General features: G+C 41.6%; 1 protein-coding gene across 2 annotated transcripts in view; it reads right to left on the reverse strand.

Annotated features, from left to right (window-relative positions):
• MAP9 (microtubule associated protein 9) overlaps positions 1-7,698 on the reverse strand; it is a 169,856-nt gene extending 162,158 nt beyond the window's left edge. For both annotated transcript variants that reach the window (XM_069243068.1, XM_069243059.1), the window contains exon 1: positions 7,543-7,698. The gene's annotated coding sequence lies outside the window, so the exon portion shown is untranslated. The remainder of the gene's footprint in view (positions 1-7,542) is intronic.
• Positions 7,699-19,144: the final 11,446 nt, after the last annotated feature.

The following is a 19,144-nucleotide window of genomic DNA, read 5'->3' on the forward strand; positions in this document are numbered from 1 at the left end:
CATGTGTTTTTCAACACTGACCAAGTACAGCCAGATCTTGAATTTTACAACTTACTCGAAGGGAGAGTGGTTACCAGAACCTACCTCTTAAGTTTGCTTAAGGTATATAAGGTGGGGAAGCTTGGCGCTGGGGCCGAAGGAACTCATTTCTGAGGGTGGACGCATTGCTCAAAACAATCCCATTGGAGAGAATTTCTCCTGTCTCAGCTGTCCATGGTTCCACAGCTTCATGTTGGCAACAACAAGGATGATGTTGAATTCGACCCCGATGGTGATGCATTTTTAATTCTTAATTATCTAGCTTTACAGTGTGCATGCCTAAAACTATATATATTCACTGCACATATATTCATTGTTGATATATTGCATTTTTTTCTGATTATTAATATTCAACTGCTGTGATTATTTTTGTAGCTGCACATGTGTTGCTGCACTCAAGTTAAGTGCTCACATTATTTTGAACCCTGGGAAGTGCCTTAATAAATTAATTACTCTTATTAAGAGTGCTGCATTCTTTGCATTTTTTAGCCTTGTTCCCTCTTAGTTTGAAGCAATGCACAACAATTTGGCATAGTCGTTTGCCGGATACGAAGTGAAAGATTTAAAAGTGAAAAATGTTTGGCAAAAAGTCAAAGGCGGTTTCCCAGGTTCCAAATGACATACCAGGTTGGGAAAAAGCATCCTATAATGGTCTGGTGAATGAATGGTCTTGTGGAGCAGATTTATGCGAGAGCTGGGAAGGATGTCTTAGTGATGCTGAGTCAAAAACAGTTTTACTCTGTTTACAGAAAGTACCTCTGGAACGGGGATGTGATTTATCTATTTTAGGCAGATGGGGCTGGGTCCTGTTATCTACTTATAGAAAAATGCACACACGATATACGTAGCTGGAACAAGAAATCCAGCAATTAGAGAGAGAGCTTGTTGAAGCTAAAAATAATATAACCATGCTGTCTTGTCAGAATACGTTTTTGCAAGATAAAGGGGATACTATCAATCTGTCGCCAAGACAGCAGGTGTTCGAGTTGCCCAATACACGTATCTGAAAGGGAGGGGTGGAGTCAATCAAAAGAAAGTTCATTTAGCTATTGCTAAAGCAGGGTTAAATTGGGATCCAGAAATCTGGGACTCAACTGATTTTTTAAATTCTAGTGATGAGTCAGTTCAAAAAGGTGGGTCTAGGCCAGACGAACAGAAAGTAGTTCATGCACAGGCAATATTTAGACAGACGAAACAGGGCACTCCACAAAACCCGGGAGGGATTGAGATGCACTCCCTTGAAGATTACACCAAGCAGGAAGTTAATGATATTATAGACAGATTCAAGAAGAGATCTGGGGAAACACTTCTCACATGGATGGTGTGATTATTTGACACATAAGCCTCTGGAGTAATGTTAGATATAGGAGCCGCTCCTAAGTTTTGTACTCTCTGCACTGATCCCAGAATACATGGGCAGTTTAGAGGATATCAGGGTAAACAACAGATCACCCTACTACAGCTAGCAGTTGTGGGGTGTAATCATAAGTATCCTACAGAATCAGATCGGCCACAAACTGACAAGCTCTGGTACACCTTAAGAGATGCAATGCAGAGACTTAAAGAAGAGGGAATCAAAACTGCTATTTTCCTGGGTGATGCTCACCGTCTGTTAGATGGACCGCTCTCTGTGTCAATGCAAAATACAATTATTTGCCTTGCTCCTCCATCTTACAAGCAGGTAATAATGACTCTCCTAATTAATCAGACAGGGCAGTTCACGAGTTAGGAGAGGTTGGATACTGGACAAAACCAGAGAGAGCCTTGAGGTCTGAGGGTCACATGGATAATAACAGAGTGATAGACATGTTTCTGGCATTACTGAAGGATGGTGTCAACAAGGAGCAGATTGATGGCATAGATACTAAAAGCTTATGGGAGATGTACCGAAAGTGAGGGCTAGACAGAAAGGAGGGCATCAGGAAAGTGAACAAGCAAGATAATAAACGTGTGAATCAGGGCCAGCCACTGATGCAGGAAGAAGGAAAAGAGAAGGAAAAAAATGTCTCTTCACAAGGGAAAGAGGGGAAAGATTTGGACAGCGCTTGGTTAACTGCTGAGAGCAGAGAAGGGGAGGAATTTCCTCGCAGAAATGAGAGCATATACCCAGACCTGAATTGGGCAAAAGTTGACAGGTTTAAATCAGATTAGGAAACAGGCCAAGCTCTGTTACAGAGATGGGCTCGTAAAGATAACAGACCCCATGTTGATTTAGAAATTCACTGGAAGCACAAACATTTTCAAAGGGTCCAGGCATTAGTTGACACCAGAGAGGAGGCCTCTTTAATTTATGGAAATCCAAAAAAGTTTACTAGTCAGCACTACACCATCACAGGGTTGGATGGAAAGCAAACCCCCGCCATGAAGACTACTGTTCAAATGAAAACAGGGAGAACACCAAAAACAGAATATACTGTTTTGATTGTGCCCCTACTAGAGTACATACTGGGAATTGACATTCTGAAGAGAATGACTTTATACTTGGATGATGGTTGTTACCAGTTTGGATCGAAGAGATACAGCAGTGAGGGTGGGTCATCTGAAGATACCCCCAGTGAAGGTCCCCCAGCAACTAAGGTGATTTGTTTGAAACAATACCGAATTCTAGGAGGGCATGAGGAAATAAGTGAGACTATACAGGAGTTGATGTAGGTAGGTGTGGTGGCTCCAGTCACCACCGAGTGGAATAATCCTCTGTGGCCTGTCCTAAACCAGATGGGTGCTATAGAATGACTATTGTTCACCGCGAATTGAACAAATATACAACCCCCTTGACTGCTGTGGTCCCCAACACCATCACTTTGATTAAGAGAATGCAAAAATATAAATGAACCTGGTATGCAACCATTGATATTGCCAATGATTTCTTTTCTGTACCATTGGCCCCTGAGAGTCAGGGGCAATTCAGTTTCTCGTGGAATGGCAGACAATGCCGAATACTAAGGCTCCCCCAAGTATATGTACATAGCCCCACCATCTGTCACCGGCTAGTGGCAGGACCCCTGGATGAAGTATCTGTGATTCAAGGGGTGCAATTGTCTCATCATATTGAAGATGTGATGATTCAGGGGTTGAACAGGGTTGTGGAACTTTTGCAGAGCAAAGGGTGGATGATTAATCCAGATAAGACACAAGGGCCCTCTCAAAATGTGAAGTTTCTAGGAATTCAGTGGACTCATGGACATAGAGAGGTGTTGTTGCAGGAAAAACAAAAGATCTTAGAATTTGCCGCTCCCCGTACTAAGCAGGAGATTCAGAGATTCCTTAGATTGTTTGGCTTTTGAAAACAGCATATCCCTCATTTGAGTCAGATTTTGGCCCCTTTGTACAAAGTAACAAAAAAGAAACATGAGTTTGAATGGGGAGAGCAGCAGCAGTCCGTTTTTCACTTGGCAAAGGAGGCGATTCAACAGGCTTTAGACTTATGGCCAGTACAGGAAGGAGAAATTGAGTTACATGTAGCCATTCAGGTGCAATATACAAATTGGGGGATGTGGCAAAAACAGAGGAAAAAAGAGGGTGCCCTACGGTTCTGGACCAAAGAGCTACCAGATGCTAGAGAGCGATATACTTCCTTTGAGAAACAGTTACTTGCTTGTTACTGGCCTCTAGTGGATACTGAGCAAATGACCCTAGGTCATAATGTGATTCTGAGCCCTGAGATTCCAATAATGTAGTGGGTGATGAGTTCACCTAAAACTCACCGCAGATGACATGCACAAGAGACCAATATGATTCACTGGAAGTGGTACATACAGGATAGGGACCGGGTAGGACCAGCAGGGACAGCAGTCCTGCATGAACATTTGGCTGATGAGAGGGTGCAGGAGGTACCACAGATAAAAGAGTCACAAGTGAGGTGGGTTGAGCCATTTGAATCATTGTCCCCTGAGGATAGGAAGCATGTATGGTTTACCAATGGTTCAGCTAAGTATATGGAGGCCCAAAGACACTGGAAGGCAGTGTCATATAACCCAGCCGTTGGTTGGTTGATATGTAAAAAAAATAATTGTAAGGAATATTCATCATAGATTTATAACCTGGGCAAACAATTACTGTCCCCTATTGCCTGTATGTCCAGTTGAATGCCCTTATGTTGCATATGCCCTTGCATACGAAGAAGAAATATATTTTTTAAATTGACAGTAGTTGATTACAGCCTTGCAACCTTTGGTTCCTTTTACCATGATTATTTCAATACATTGTCATCTCACATCTCAGACACAGTAAACAATGCCTTCCCTGCCTCTGACCACAAAATGGAAAGATTGAGGTCAATAACTATAGTGGTTATAACAATCCTTCCAGTCTGAATCTGGTGTAATCTATCCCACCAAGGCATGTCAGAGCTCACTACATGATCCCTTAGTCATGAATTAAGCATACAGTATGATAGGACATCTGAAATATTGCTGGTAACTGGATGGATACATGTTATCCCAGCCCACTTAACTAACCGCTCAACACTAACCAGAAAGATTTATGAAAAACAAAAAGATCTGCCATACACTGCTAATCCTTGGAGGACATAAGCACACTCCACCCTGAAGGTCCCGAATAATCTCATACCTTGAGCACTGACATTAAATGATGAAGATGATGTTTACAACACGGTGCAAGTTGTCTAATTTCCGTAACTTGATGTCTCATATTGACATCAAGGAGGACGGTAACACAGATCACCCTTTCAGATCTCTGATTCAACCCTCCCACACACTCTTAATTGACAAGCTACCCATTATAGATCCATAAGATTACAGAATGAATTAACTCCTACCATAATAGACTACAAGACCTGATTGACAGGGCACAAACTGGGGGTACGCAAGGGTGGACAATGTCCACTCACTAATTTCACAAGGGAGCCGCTGTACCCCCTGCCAAGAAGTTTGGCCCCAGTAAAATAATTGTCCCAGTGTAATTTGCGGACACCGGGACACAGCAGCGTCTGCATGATGTCTGTTTTCCCCTCACAGCAGCAATGTCCAGGCAGGGAGGGGAGCGTTCATGTTTAAAATTCCATCTCGGCCCAAAATAAAGACAGAATTCTATTTTTATCAGCCATCAGCGTTCCTGCTGTGTCATAGTGATCCTGGCTGGGAGCTACCAGAGCCTCACACATAGGAACCAATGCAATATAATGGAAACAAAGAAACAGGTTATCTTTTCACAAGAAATTTTTAAAAGTTGTGATTTGGAGGCAAGATTTTGACTGTGTTCAGTTGCTGTGCATATGCATGCACCTTAATATTGTTTCATGCACTGGTCTGGAAGAGTATTTACACACACACAAATTTAAATAGCACTATTTTTTTAAATTAATGATTTTATAGTGCTACTCATTCCAATTAGGGTGTCTGGGTGCTTTACGTCTCACACACACACACACTCTTTAAAATATCAATAAATCATACAAGTGTGTAAATCAATGTGTAAGATGTAATTGGAATTATATTTATTTAGCGCTTACAACCCCTGACCAGGCATCAATGCATTTTTCAGCGGGTAGCACGCTACTGCGGAACCACAAAAGTAGTGGTGGATTAGTGTAGGGAAATATGTTGATGTGTTACAGACCATGAGGATTACAATATGTACGAGTCACATGTCCTTCATAGATTACTGTGCTATATTAGAAGGGTTATGCTATGTTAGAACAGTTGCAGTTTTTGAACTGCAGGTAACACAAGGGTCTGTGTTAAAATCAGTAACCCACTTACCTTTTTACATAAAATAAAAATCAGTCATCTGCATTTACAAGGTGTGCTTTGTAGAAAACATGTTAACCTTTTATGCCACTTTGAGTAGAAACTGTGACTAGACAAAACTTTGATTTCTCCAGCAAGTGCATTAACCAATGTAGTCTTTGCAACATACTAACCCGGGACTTATTTACTGCTATGTTTCTCCTTGTTGCCAATGTTTTGCAGCAGGCTAAAAAAAAAAAAGTATAAATTGACTGTCAGGCTGCTTTCCATGACTCTGGCCCTTGTGAATCTACCCCCTTTTCATTGCTACATCTTGATCCCAAAATTATGTGTTTCCAAAGGAAAGATTTTCAAAATTCTAACTCTGCTAGAAGAATTACACGCACAGCAGTAGCAAAGCTGCAAAGCTGTTTCAATCCTGGGACATAGCTTCAGGGCGTGGGGGGGGGGGTGGACTGGGATTGACTGTGTGCTGCAACAGTGACAACAGTCACCTCAAATCACTGCAGACCGAGTATTGATGGGTGAGCCACTATATTAACCGAGATAGCTGAGCAACGAGTCTGGCTTAGCTCTAGGAGCCCCGCATGAGCAGAGCCATGAAAATATTTGCCATGTGAATAAAGCTACCTAAAAATATGACAAAGTTGCTTCAAAAAAAATGTTAAGTATGTTTTTGTAACATGTGGATGTTTTATACCCTAGTATTCAGATTAGATCCAGGCAGTTCTTAAGAGTGGTAGTTTGAAAACTTGAACTTAGAAATGCTGAGGCCTCCCCACATGCTGATAATGCCACTAGTGAAATCACAATATGAAAAAGTGATGAATGGACTGCTTGTGAGTATTCTGGTGGTACAGATTCCAGGGAGAGCTATGCTATCCTTTGGTTGGACAGATGACGTTGGTGTAGATATAGTTAATTCAAGAATAAGAACAAGATAAATATCCACTACTAAATATGGGTGGCCTCATTTTCAGGGGGTGTCTAGCACGTAGCACTTAGTGGTTTATCTACTATAGTTTCAATTGGGCTGTTAATTCCTTTAGACAGGGAACTAAAATAACAGGCTTAAGTAGTGAGCAGCTTTCATTTGTTGCATCTCGTAAGGTGCTCAAATGTACTCATGATAGACCTGCTAAAGATATGTATGAGGTCTTAAGATCTAATGTCACTTCTTATGATATTGCTTCCTGTGAGGTCATGGGTCGTGATGCCACTTCCTGTAATATCATGCGCAATGTCACGTGCTGTGATGTGACTTACATATTGACTTATGTGGTTACCCCCCCCCCCACACTTCTTTTTGTCGGACCTGTGCCCTGTTGAACGAAAACATAAGATACATTTACCAATACAGTGAAGGGACCTGGACAGCTAATCAGAGATGCTAGTGAACGACAAACTATAAAAAAAAATTGTGTCTTTCTCTCAGACTTCCTCATCCATCACCCCACCAAGCGTTGTGCCCCACAACACGATCCCACATCATATTGCACGACATGGAAACACTTTCCACAAAAACAAAGCAAAAACAGCATACTTCCAACAAACTGGGCAAGCCATTCTCACACGGGGCTATACCAAAAAAATGAATACTTAAACTAAAAAACAGCTTGTGATACATATCTGTTCCACCTGACCATTGAGCTTATCGTAGAACAACTATAGAGCACTGCAATTAGGTCTGACGCGGGGCACCCTTATAACAGCAACGCAGACCTCCAGTGCTTTGCCCCAGCGAGCTGTGGGAAGGCAGGCGCATTTAGTGCCCGGCTTTCCGAGATCTTAATACCTGTTGTCCGATGGCACTCCCGTCTTCTTTCCTACTGTGCTGAGATCCAGGGCAGTGGCTGTGTCAGTCCCCTCCCTTTACACTGCCCAGGGCTCAGCTTGGGACGCCATTGCCGTTACCAGGCGACGGCCGGAAACTACGTCACAAAGAGACTGTTTTGGGCTGACGATGGCGAGGAGGGAGTGGCTTAGGGGGCGGGACATTATGCTGCGATTTACGTAGTTCCTCTTATGGTGTGTCAGCGCTGTGGAAACCAGAGATGCGCTAGTGAAGTCCAGAGATAAAAGAATGAGCTTACTGGAGTAGCCATCGTCCAGCTGCTTAGTCCTGCAAGCGGGTTTTGTTCTACTGCCTAAAAAGAAGCACTACCAGACGCCAATTGTCCCGCTTTTTAGTCCTCTCGTACTTTTAACCCTCTAACAGGGACCTATTAGTGGCGAGGAAGGAGGGTGTGCAGTAGTCGTCCTGCGTAATGCATCCTCAGCCACCCCACTGATAAACAGCCCTGAATGTTTGAATGAGTACAATATATGACCTTAAGGTTTAATTTGTATAGACCTGTGGACAAAGGCTGTGGGAGAATGTAATTCCCCAAAGAGCAAACATTTTTGTAATAGCACCGAAAATGCAGAAATGTTAGTTGCTGGGAAGGGTATACTTTTACAATCGAATCGCCTTTTGGTGAGTATTTTGAGACAGGTCACTTTTGTCCCCCTCATTTAATAGCCTGTCCATTTGTTTAACTGCAACTTGCTAGGGCAGGGATCCCGAATGCTCTCATTGTTGCCAAAAAGGGAGCTTTCATACCTATGGTGTAATCAATACCTGGGGATGTGGTAACAACGGAGGTGGGGTAAGTTCGGTCCGATATGAGTCGGGTACTGACAAGTCCTGTGAAAAGAGATGAAATACCTGAGGAATCAGCAATTCTGTGTCTGATTCCCTAGTAATTCCTCATTTTGTGCTGGACTTTCACCCAGAATGTTCAACTGCTTTCAGAAGCAGCAGCCAAAAACTGTGGTTAAACAAAAAAAACTTTGCAATTCCTCTGGTGCCAGGAGTTTCTGTTGGAGAAGAGTGAACGACTCCAAGGAAAGTAAACAATAGAAGCCTGCAGCTGGAAGAGGTGTTACCTCTCCCTGGCATAAAGCCACACAGGGTATGAGCCCAAAAGTGGACCTTCGAAGGACAAGCTGCCTTTGAAGGGCAAATGGTGGGCATGAGAGGGGCTGCTCTTTTGTTCTGATGGGCATGTTGGTGTCGGGGACAGAGCTGAAAAATCAGTTACAAACTGGGATTTTCTGTGGCCATGTAACTCTTTGGTAGCCACACCTCTAAGGTGGGCTGCCAAGCTCCACACACTGAGAGAGGGGCTCTGCCATCCTGGGAGTGGGCATTGTTAAATTGTAATGTTTCAAATGTAGTATGCCTCTAAGAATTGTATGTGCTGGAATGTTCACAGAATATTTAATGTTAATGTAGAATTTCAAGTGCCAGTTGGAGGGTTGCACTCTGCGGTCCAGTTGTATTTATACTTTATTTTCTTCAATCAAATAAACTTCAAGAAATATATTCAAGGAATGTGCATGCTTCCTTTCACCTGCGACAAATGACTATTGGACTCTGTTTACAAGGAAACAGTGGTGTGCGATGAAATGAACCCATCAGAAAACTGCAAGTTGACAGACTATATTAATATGCCCATAAAACTGTAAATTGGCGGACTACATTAATATGCTGGTGCTTCACTCTCAAGACATTTTCTGCCACATACTCATCTGCAAGCTCAATTCTGTTTCAAATATCTATTTGTGAGGCTCTGTTGACCTATATTATCATGGCCAGAATTGGTAACTTTTCAATATAGAGCATATTGAGTAATATCCGCAAACACCGGATACGTCTGCAGAAGAAATTGTAATTGTTCCTGAAAGACATTGTTTTGGCCAATACAAGTTTTTATGGTAATTGATAAACATTGAAAGACGGATTAACGGGCTAGTGTTGCACGCAGTTGTGTCGCAAGGCTCTTCGATTCAAAACTAAACAATTCCTCATGCCAGAAGGCTGTCACGTGTCGCTGATTTAGTGAGGCTTCTCCGCTGCCCAGTAAAACTAGTGCTCATACCGGCAGCTATCACATGTAACAGCTGACACTGCAGGTGGTCGACAGTAATTAACTGAAATTGGTAAATGACAGAAATAATAAAATACTTATGGGCCGACTTCACAGAACAGTGAAATCTTCCTAGTGGGTGTGCTCTATTGAGGAGGAGGGCTTCCAATACATGAAAATAAAAAAGAAACTATTTGGCGTCGCATTATGTAGAAAGCAAAGCCATAATCTACAAGTCAATAATAGAAACTGAAAGAGGACTGGCAAGTGTATCATCATAGGAAAACATACCAACAAAACAACCACAAATAACTTTATTTCAACATGATTGTTCAATAAAATCAACATCAGAGTCATCGGTGACTACTTTATTTATATTAGTTTATTGTTTTGTTATTTGTAATTGTTATTTACTATGGAGTCAGTTATTGGTCCACCTATGTTCTTACAGCATCCTGGCCATCCTGCGATGCCATAGGAGGACTGGAAGGATGCTTTGGAAGCATATTTGGAAACAATTGGTGGAGATGTGTTTACCTCAAAAAGAAAATTAGTCTTGCTTAAACATAATTCAGGTACAGGAGGGAGAACAATTTTACGTAGGTTACCTGCTCCAGATGTACTGCTTGATGAAGATGAGGAGGATCAGGAAGTGTATGAGAGGGCTATTAATGTTTTAAATGAGCATCACAGTAAGAAATGCAATGTGGTAGTGGAGAGACATAAATTATTTTCCAGGAGTCAGTTACCAGATGAAAATATAGAGCAATATGTAGGAAGTTTACGAGTATTTGCAGCTACATGCAAGTTCAAAGATTTTCATGATGAAATAATTAGATTAGAGATCACTTAATCAACAGGATGAGTAATCTCAAAATTCAAGAAAAAATATTGAGTATTAATGAACCTTCTTAAAGCTGTTGCTATTGCAAAGAAAATGGAAGCTGCATTTGTGTATAAGTCAATTTTGAAGTCAGAAAACAAAACTGCTTCTCAGGTAAATAATTGTGAGGCAGATACGCAAGAGGTGAATATTGTTAGAAAATGGAAACCTGAATGTAAGTCAATTGACAAACAAGTAAAGCCAAAATACCATGTTTTAGATGTGGAAGTTACAAACGTAGCTCCGTATGAAAACTGTCCAGCTGTGAAAGCCAAATGTTATCTTTGTGCACACATAGAACGTTTCTCTAGGGTATGCAAGGCAAATGTGAGTGAAAGAAGGATAGAGAGAAGAAGAATTACAAACAACACTGTTCAAAAGATAGATGAGAACTCGTCGGATGGCAATGAACCATTGGTTGTGTGTGAACCTGAAGTTCATAGTATGGAGTAACCAGCCATGATAAAACATCAAAATTTGACTGTTATTAATCCATACAATCCACCTATGTGTAAAATAATTATATCAGGTGTGTGTATGTGTAGATATGTGGGGAGATTCCTGCTATTATTGAAAAACCACATATAGGTGGTCATTATGAATATGGCGGGTTGTCCCCCCATGCCGGCGTTGGCGGGTGAAACCGCCAGCTGGCATGGCGGGCCAACCCGCCACATAATGAACATGATGAGGGCCGCCATTGGCAGCCCTCACTCACCGCCAGGCTTCCTCCGTCAGGCAGCTGTGCTACCCCTCGGATAATGTTTCCAAATCCTCCAGCCTTTGCCTGGCGGAGGGGGTGCCCCTGCACTGCCCATGCACTTTGCAGGGGCCCCGGTGTAGTGCCCCGTTGTGCAGGTCACTGCCCCTGCGCGACGGGTGCAGCTGCACCCGCCACACAGAGGTGTTGGCGGCAGCTCCATGTGGAGCCGCCGCCAATGTCCCGGCCAGGCCTTCCTGTGGGCCGGCGGGCTGAAACAATGTTTCGGGATCCGGGGACGCTGGCGGTCAGTGTTTTTACCGCCAGCATGAACACAGCGGTTGTTACCGCTGTGTTCATAATGAGCACCATAATCTCTTATCTAGTGTTCAATTAATTAAAACAAACTGAAGTGACTCCAGTAGGTAATTGTGGAACAAGACTACCTATTATAGAATGTTTGGAATCAGCATTGAGTTTAAAGGGCAAAAAGATTACTTTCTGTGTGTATGTTGTAGAAAAAGGAAGGTTGCCTCTGGGATGGAAAAAGCAAAGGAGATTGGGGATTAGGCTAGATCCTACCAGAAGGGAACAAGTAATGGCGGTGGATGATTCAAATGTAGAGAAATGGAGAAACACTTTTCCAGAAGTTTTCCAAGAAACATTTAGCAAACTAAAGGGTTTCTCCCATTGCATCATTTTGAAGGAAGGTTCCATGCCAAAAGTTCATAAAGTAAGAAATGTTCCTTTAGCAGTAAAGGAGGCATTATCTATGGAATTAAGCAAATTATGCCCTAAGCGATTATTGAATCTATAGTGGCATTGGAGTGATTAAGTTCTATAGTGTTAGCGCGGAAACCAAATTGGAAGATTCAAATGTGTGTTGATTTATGCGATTTTAATGACTGTATTTGGGTAATTCTCCATCCCTTACCAAATATTAATGTCTTGTTGAGCACATTGAAAGAAGGAACATGTTTTACTACATTAGATTTATCTAAAGCATACCATCAGATTGTTTTACATCCTGATATCAGACACTTAACCTCATTTGTGACACCACAGAGAGCATTTACATTTTTGAGGATGCTATTTGGTCTAGCATCCGCCACTGCAGTTTTCCAATGGATTATGCACAAGATCTTAACAGGCATATATTGTGTTGTGGTTTTTAAAGATTATATATTGGTGTATGGGAGGGATAGACAGGAGCATGATTGTATATTAACATAAATCTTAAAGAAACTAACTACAAGAATCAGGATTTACAATAGGTACGGAAAAGTGCACATTTATGGGACCAGAAGTTGAATACCTTGACATGTCATTGGGGCAAAAGGTATTAAACCTAAGTTGAAACTTCTGCAAGCCATTGAGTGTGCTCCCAGCCCAACAAACAAGGAACAATTTAATTGTTTCCTGGACATGCTGAATACAATGCTAAATTTGTGTGTCATTTTGCTACTTTGAGCGGACCTATGCAATTGCTTCTCAAGAAAGGAGAAAAATCTGTATGATCCAAGGAATGCGAAGAATCATTTTTAGCAATTAAGTAAAGTATTTCTAAGGCTCCCATTTTAAAATCATTGAAGTTCGATTACAAAACTGTCCTCAGAACTGATGCTAGTGTTAGGTTCGGTACTAATGCAGTTGCATCAGGGAAAAGAAAGATTTATTGCTTTTGCCTCAAGGACTCTGAGAGGAGCTGAGGGAAGTTACTAAGTTATTGAGAAAGAGGCTCTAGCGTGCTGTTGGGGAGTTCTATGGGGTATACAATTTGAATTGAGAACAGATCATAAACCAATATTAGATGTGTTTTCAACCAAAGGAGGAGGAAAAGCTTCACCTCGTATGGCAAAATGGTTGAATAGACTACAGGAATTTACATTCACAATGAAATATGTACCCGGAGCATGGAATACTAGGGCTGTTTGTCTATCACAAATGCCGATTGAATCAGAGGATGATAGTGGCGAAGATCATGACTCAGAGGAATGGATGGTTGCTACGGTAAAGGAATTGTTAGATGGAGGTATTTTGGAAGAAGGGTGGAGGAATGCTGTGCATCTACATGAGGACTTGGACAAGATGAAACAGAATGTGACTCCCACATGGAGAGAAGACTGGGCAAACAATTGTTTGATGAGTAAATACAAATTGATTTGGAATGAGTTATCAGTGGTTGATGGGATTGTGTACAGAGGTGAAGATTGGTGGTTCCAATATCCACATGAGAAAGACTGATAAAACTGTTACATGAAGGACACAGAAGGATGTTGGCCATGAAACGTAAAGCACAAATGGATTTTTGGTGCCCAGGAATGAACAAAGACATTGAGAGGTTTATAAGAAATTGTGAAAGTTGTTGGAATAGTGACAAGTCTTGGGTGGTTAGGAAATCGCCTATAGTACCTATTAAATATCCTAAAGTTGCTTGGAAGAAGATTGATATGGAAATATGTGGTCCATTTGGTCATCACGGAGTGAAAAACAAGTTTGCCATAGTAATGATAGATTATTTTTCCAAGTGGCCTGATGTTTGTATTGTTGATGATATCAGATCTGAAGAAGTAATTTGTTTTTGTAGACATGTTTTTGCAACAGAGGGTATACCTGACATAGTCGTCACAGATATTGGTCCTCAATTGATTTCACAAAAATTTGAGAAGTTTTTAAAAATCTCTTAATATAGTACATCATGGGATGGCCCTATATCATCCAAGGGAAAATGGCCTGTTTGAAAAGTGTAACAGAGTGTTCGGGGAATGTTTACAACTAGCTGTTAAGAATGGATTAAATTGGAAGGATGAATTAAGAAAAATGTTGTGGAGCTATATATGTACCCCACAATCTGGGACAGAAGAAGCCCCTTTTGTACTGTTGAGGGTAAGGCAACCAACAACAATAGCCTGTCCTGTATGGTAAGAAAGGAAAAATATGTAAATTTTGATTTGGGTAAGGTATCAAGGAGGATAAAAATGAAACAACAAAAATATTGTGAAAGACACAATAGCAGAATAAAACAAATCCTTATCTATTAAAAGAAGGGGAACATGTGCGTGTGCAATTGGGAACTTAAGTGAGAAAAGGAGAATAAACATTTTCTAAGGGAAAAAAAATAATGAAAGTATTAGGTAATACTGCTATATTAGAGGGTAATGAGAAGTAGAACATTAGAAGATTGGTTCAGTATGGTGAGAAATTACAGCATGAAACAGAGAGAGAAAAAGATGCATACTCTGAAGATAAAAAACTAGATGGACATATCCTGTCATAAAAAGAATCTAACCAAAATGGTTGAGGGACTATACAGAATGAGCAAACAAGTTACACATGTTGATATCTGACAAATAGTGTTAAGTGGAAAACATGTTGAAATTATTACATTTTATTATAGAGGGAAGATGTATTATATTGTAATATTTCATACGTAGTATGCCTCTAAGAATTGTATGTGTTGGAATGTTCCATGTTGATGTAGAATTTCAAGTGGCAGTTGGAGAGTCACACTGTGGGGTCCAGTTGTATTTATACTTTATTTTCTTCAATCAGATAAACTTCAAGAAATATATTCAAGGAGTGCGCATACTTCCTTTCAGGCATAATGTTGCATTTTGGGATAGCTATATGCAACATTTTACTGGTAGTTGTCATCAGGCGATGGGGTCCTGGTAGCCCATTAGCTAGTAGTCACTGCATCCCCGAGGGCAAGTTATCAGCTTAAATGTGGTACCTCTGGCACCCACACCTTAGATCACATCTGTACTAGGGAGCAGGCCGAAGAAGGACCTCCTGCTGTTCCTTGGACCTCACAAGGAGAGCCTTCACCAAACACTGGATTGCACCTGCTGCTCCAGGGTTAGCAAAGGGAGGACTGTGCCTGTGTTGCAGTTTGCAGCTTCCTCAAAATCTTTGCTGTGCTACGCATCTTCAAAGCAGGCATTTGCATCTCAAGGCCCTCATCAACAGCATTTTTGACGATGACACAAGACTCTGCATCACAGTCCTGCATCTTCTTCGGAAATGCCAGTGCACTACGCATCTTCAGCACAGGACTTCGCATGGCAAGACCCTCATTGATGGCATCCTCAGCAACAACCCAAAGCACTGCATCACAGCCTCACAGCTCCTCAGAACCACAGCTGTTCAACAGAACCTTGACACTGGATCTCACAACACTCAGCAAACCAGGATTTAATGTACTTCTTTCAGTGGGCCTAACTTAGTCCCTATATCCAGCCCACACTCCATCATGGTCGGCCTGAACGTCTGACTGTCGCAGTCATGCACGACCAGATAAATAACCACAGTTAGCACTTTGTGCTTATGGGCACTATTTCTTCTTAAAACGTTAAAATTGCCCATCTCTGGTTTCACCAATTGGATTTTTGTCATTTTGGTCTTAAATAATGTATGACAATATAATCTGTCTTTCTTAGTTGGTGCGGTATTTCTCTTGTGTTGTATTTTCACTTTATTACTGTTTGAAGTGCTACATAAATACTTTACACATTGCATCTGACTACTCTGTGCCAACCTACCAGAGGATTAAGCACTGGGTAATTTGGGATTTGCTTGTGTTTCTTCCTGACAGATTGTGGTTGTTGCTTGAGCAGGGTTTCGCCCCCTTCAACCAGTAACCCAGTTTCCAATATTGGTGTTCAGCAGTGAGATTATGACTTAAGTATGTGCTGTGCCATACATAGATTTTGTGATACACTAAAACCCCACATAAATAATTTGATACCATTTAATTTTTTTTTTTAATTCTCCTTGATTAGCCCTTTTGCCTTTTTTAAGTTCTCTCTAGCTCTACGTGACTGTTATGCCTGAAACCGTGCCGACAAGAATGCAGTTTGAGCTTGCCAATATGGATGCCTATACTGTGACTGAGCTAAAGGGGTTTTGCAAGGAGAGGGATAGGGGACTTCCATCCAAGAGCGACATCAGATATCTGGAGCTCCAAAAGACACAGAGGGCCTAAGCAAAGGTCTGACAGTCACTGGTTACATCAACAGAACTGAATGATGATGTGGAAAGGCAGGAAAATAGTCCTGAGAAGCAGTACTCATCTCAGGGGAACAACTTGTCTCCTAAATTGAACCTCCCTGCCAGAGTAAGGAACAATATATCTTCCCATTTGTCTGTCACGAGAGGAGCTGCCAGACAGGAAGGCTGGCAGGAAGTTTAGGCTGCAAATAGACAAGGTTATGATGAAAGAAAGGAACAGGCCATGGAGACAGCCTTGAAGGAAAAGAGACCAGCCATGACGAAGAGGAGAATGGCCCATGAGCTAAGTCTCAGGGAGGTGGACATCAGAGCTAAACAAGTAGAGTCTAGGGATACTGCTGGCAGAATACCCACAGTGCCCTCTGGTGACAAGAAGGTCCACATGACAAAGAATCTTGTGCCTACCTTTGTTGTAGGAGATGACATCAGCAAGTGGTTTGAAGACTATGAGGCTGCTCTGGAGATGAATACTGTAAGAAATTTGGTTACTAGCAGGCCTCGAAAAATCATAAACATGTTACTAGACCTGCAGGTCAAGTAGCTTGAATAATCTACTTAACCTAACTGTAATGTACTAGACCTAGAAACGGGTCTCCAATCTTGTGATCCTAGGCAAATACTGCATTTTAGAGAGTCGCCTTTTTCTTCATTCTCACATGTGAGTGCACCTTCAAATATGTGAGTTCAGTATTTCTGCTGTAAAAAAAATCCTCTTTTGTTTGATTAAATACACAAAATATTTACTCCATGTATTATAAATCTAGCCCACATATAGGGTACACATGATCCATGACTTGCCTCTTACTTTGCTAATAGCTTTTCCATCAGGGCAATAGTGATTCTCAGTTTATGTTTAAACACTCACTTTTTATAAGTATATTACTAAAGCACGATGTGGTGGAGCACTGTAATTTGAAGATAGTAAATTTCCCAAAAATTTCCCAAAAAACCTCCCTCCAACTGATAAAACTAATAAAACTATATAGTATATTAAACAATAATCTGTGAAAATTGGGTTTCAAAAAACATACTTATCATCTGTACATCACCAAGTAAAGTGTTCTGATTTGTTTTATCCTATTAACCCCTTCGCTGCCAGGCCTTTCCCCCTCCTGTGCCGAGCCTTTTTTTGGCTATTTGGAGCAGTTCGCGCTTAGGCCCTCATAACTTTTTGTTCACATAAGCTACCCACGCCAAATTTGCGTCCTTTTTTTCCAACATCCTAGGGATTCTAGAGGTACCCAGACTTTGTGGGTTCCCCAGAAGGAGGCCAAGAAATTAGCCAAAAAACAGTGAAAATTTCGTTTTTTTCAAAAAAATGGGAAAAATGGGCTGCAGAAGAAGGCTTGTGGTTTTTCCCCTGAAAAGGGCATCAACAAAGGGTTTGAGGTGCTAAAATCACCAGCTTCCCAGCTTTCAGGAACAGGCAGACTTGAATCAGAAAACCCAATTTTTCAACACAATTTTGGCATTTTACAGGGACATACCCCATTTTTACGATTTTTTGTGCTTTCAGCCTCCTTCAGTGACAGAAATGGGCATGAAACCAACGCTGGATCCCAGTAACTGCAACATTTCTGAAAAGTAGACAAAATTCTGAATTCAGCAAGGGGTAATTTGTGTAGATCCTACAAGGGTTTCCTACAGAAAACAACAACTGAAAAAGAAAAATATTGAAATTGAGGTGAAAAAAACATCACTTTTTCTCTACGTTTTACTCTGTAACTTTTACCTGCAATGTCAGAGTTTTGAAAGCAATATACCGTTACGTCTGCTGGACTCTTCTGGTTGCGGGGACATATAGGGCTTGTAGGTTCATCAAGAACTCTAGGTACCCAGAGCCAATAAATGACCTGCACCCTGCAGTGGGTTTTCATTCTATGCCGGGTATACAGCAATTCATTTGCTGAAATATAAAGAGTAAAAAATAGCTATCAAGAAAACCTTTGTATTTCCAAAATGGGCACAAGATAAGGTGTTGAGAAGCAGTGGTTATTTGCACATCTCTGAATTCCGGGGTGCCCATACTAGCATGTGAATTACAGGGCATTTCTCAAATAGACGTCTTTTTTACACACTGTCTTACATTTGGAAGGGAAAAATGTAGAGAAAGACAAGGGGCAATAACACTTGTTTTGCTATTCTATGTTCCCCCAAGTCTCCCGATAAAAATGATACCTCACTTGTGTGGGTAGGCCTAGCGCCCGCGACAGGATATGCCCCAAAACACAACGTGGACACATCACAGAAAACAGAGCTGTTTTTAGCAAAGTGACTACCTGTAGATTTTGGCCTCTAGCTCAGCCGCCACCTAGGGAAACCTACCAAACCTGTGCATTTCTGAAAACTAGAGACCTAGGGGAATCCAAGATGGGGTGACTTGTGTGGCTCGGACCAGGTTCTGTTACCCAGAACCCTTTGCAAACCTCAAAATGTGGCTAAAAAAACACATGTTCCTCACATTTCTGTGGCAGAAAGTTCTGGAATCTGAAAGGAGCCACAAATTTCCTCCCACCCAGCGTTCCCCCACGTCTCCCGATAAAAATGATACCTCACTTGTGTGGGTAGGCCTAGCGCCCGCGACAGGAAACTCCCCAAAGCGCAACGTGGACACAGCCAAATCTTTGAAGGAAAACAGAGGTGTTTTCTGCAAAGTGCCTACCTGTAGATTTTGGCCTGTAGCTCAGCCGCCACCTGGGGAAACCTACCAAACCTGTGCATTTCTGAAAACTAGAGACCTAGGGGAATCCAAGATGGGGTGACTTGTGTGGCTCGGACCAGGTTCTGTTACCCAGAATCCTTTGCAAACCTCAAAATTTGGCTAAAAAAACACATGTTCCTCACATTTCTGTGGCAGAAAGTTCTGGAATCTGAGGGGAGCCACAAATTGCCT

This window comes from Pleurodeles waltl, chromosome 1_2 (genome assembly GCF_031143425.1).
Source record: "Pleurodeles waltl isolate 20211129_DDA chromosome 1_2, aPleWal1.hap1.20221129, whole genome shotgun sequence".
NCBI lineage: Eukaryota > Metazoa > Chordata > Amphibia > Caudata > Salamandridae > Pleurodeles > Pleurodeles waltl.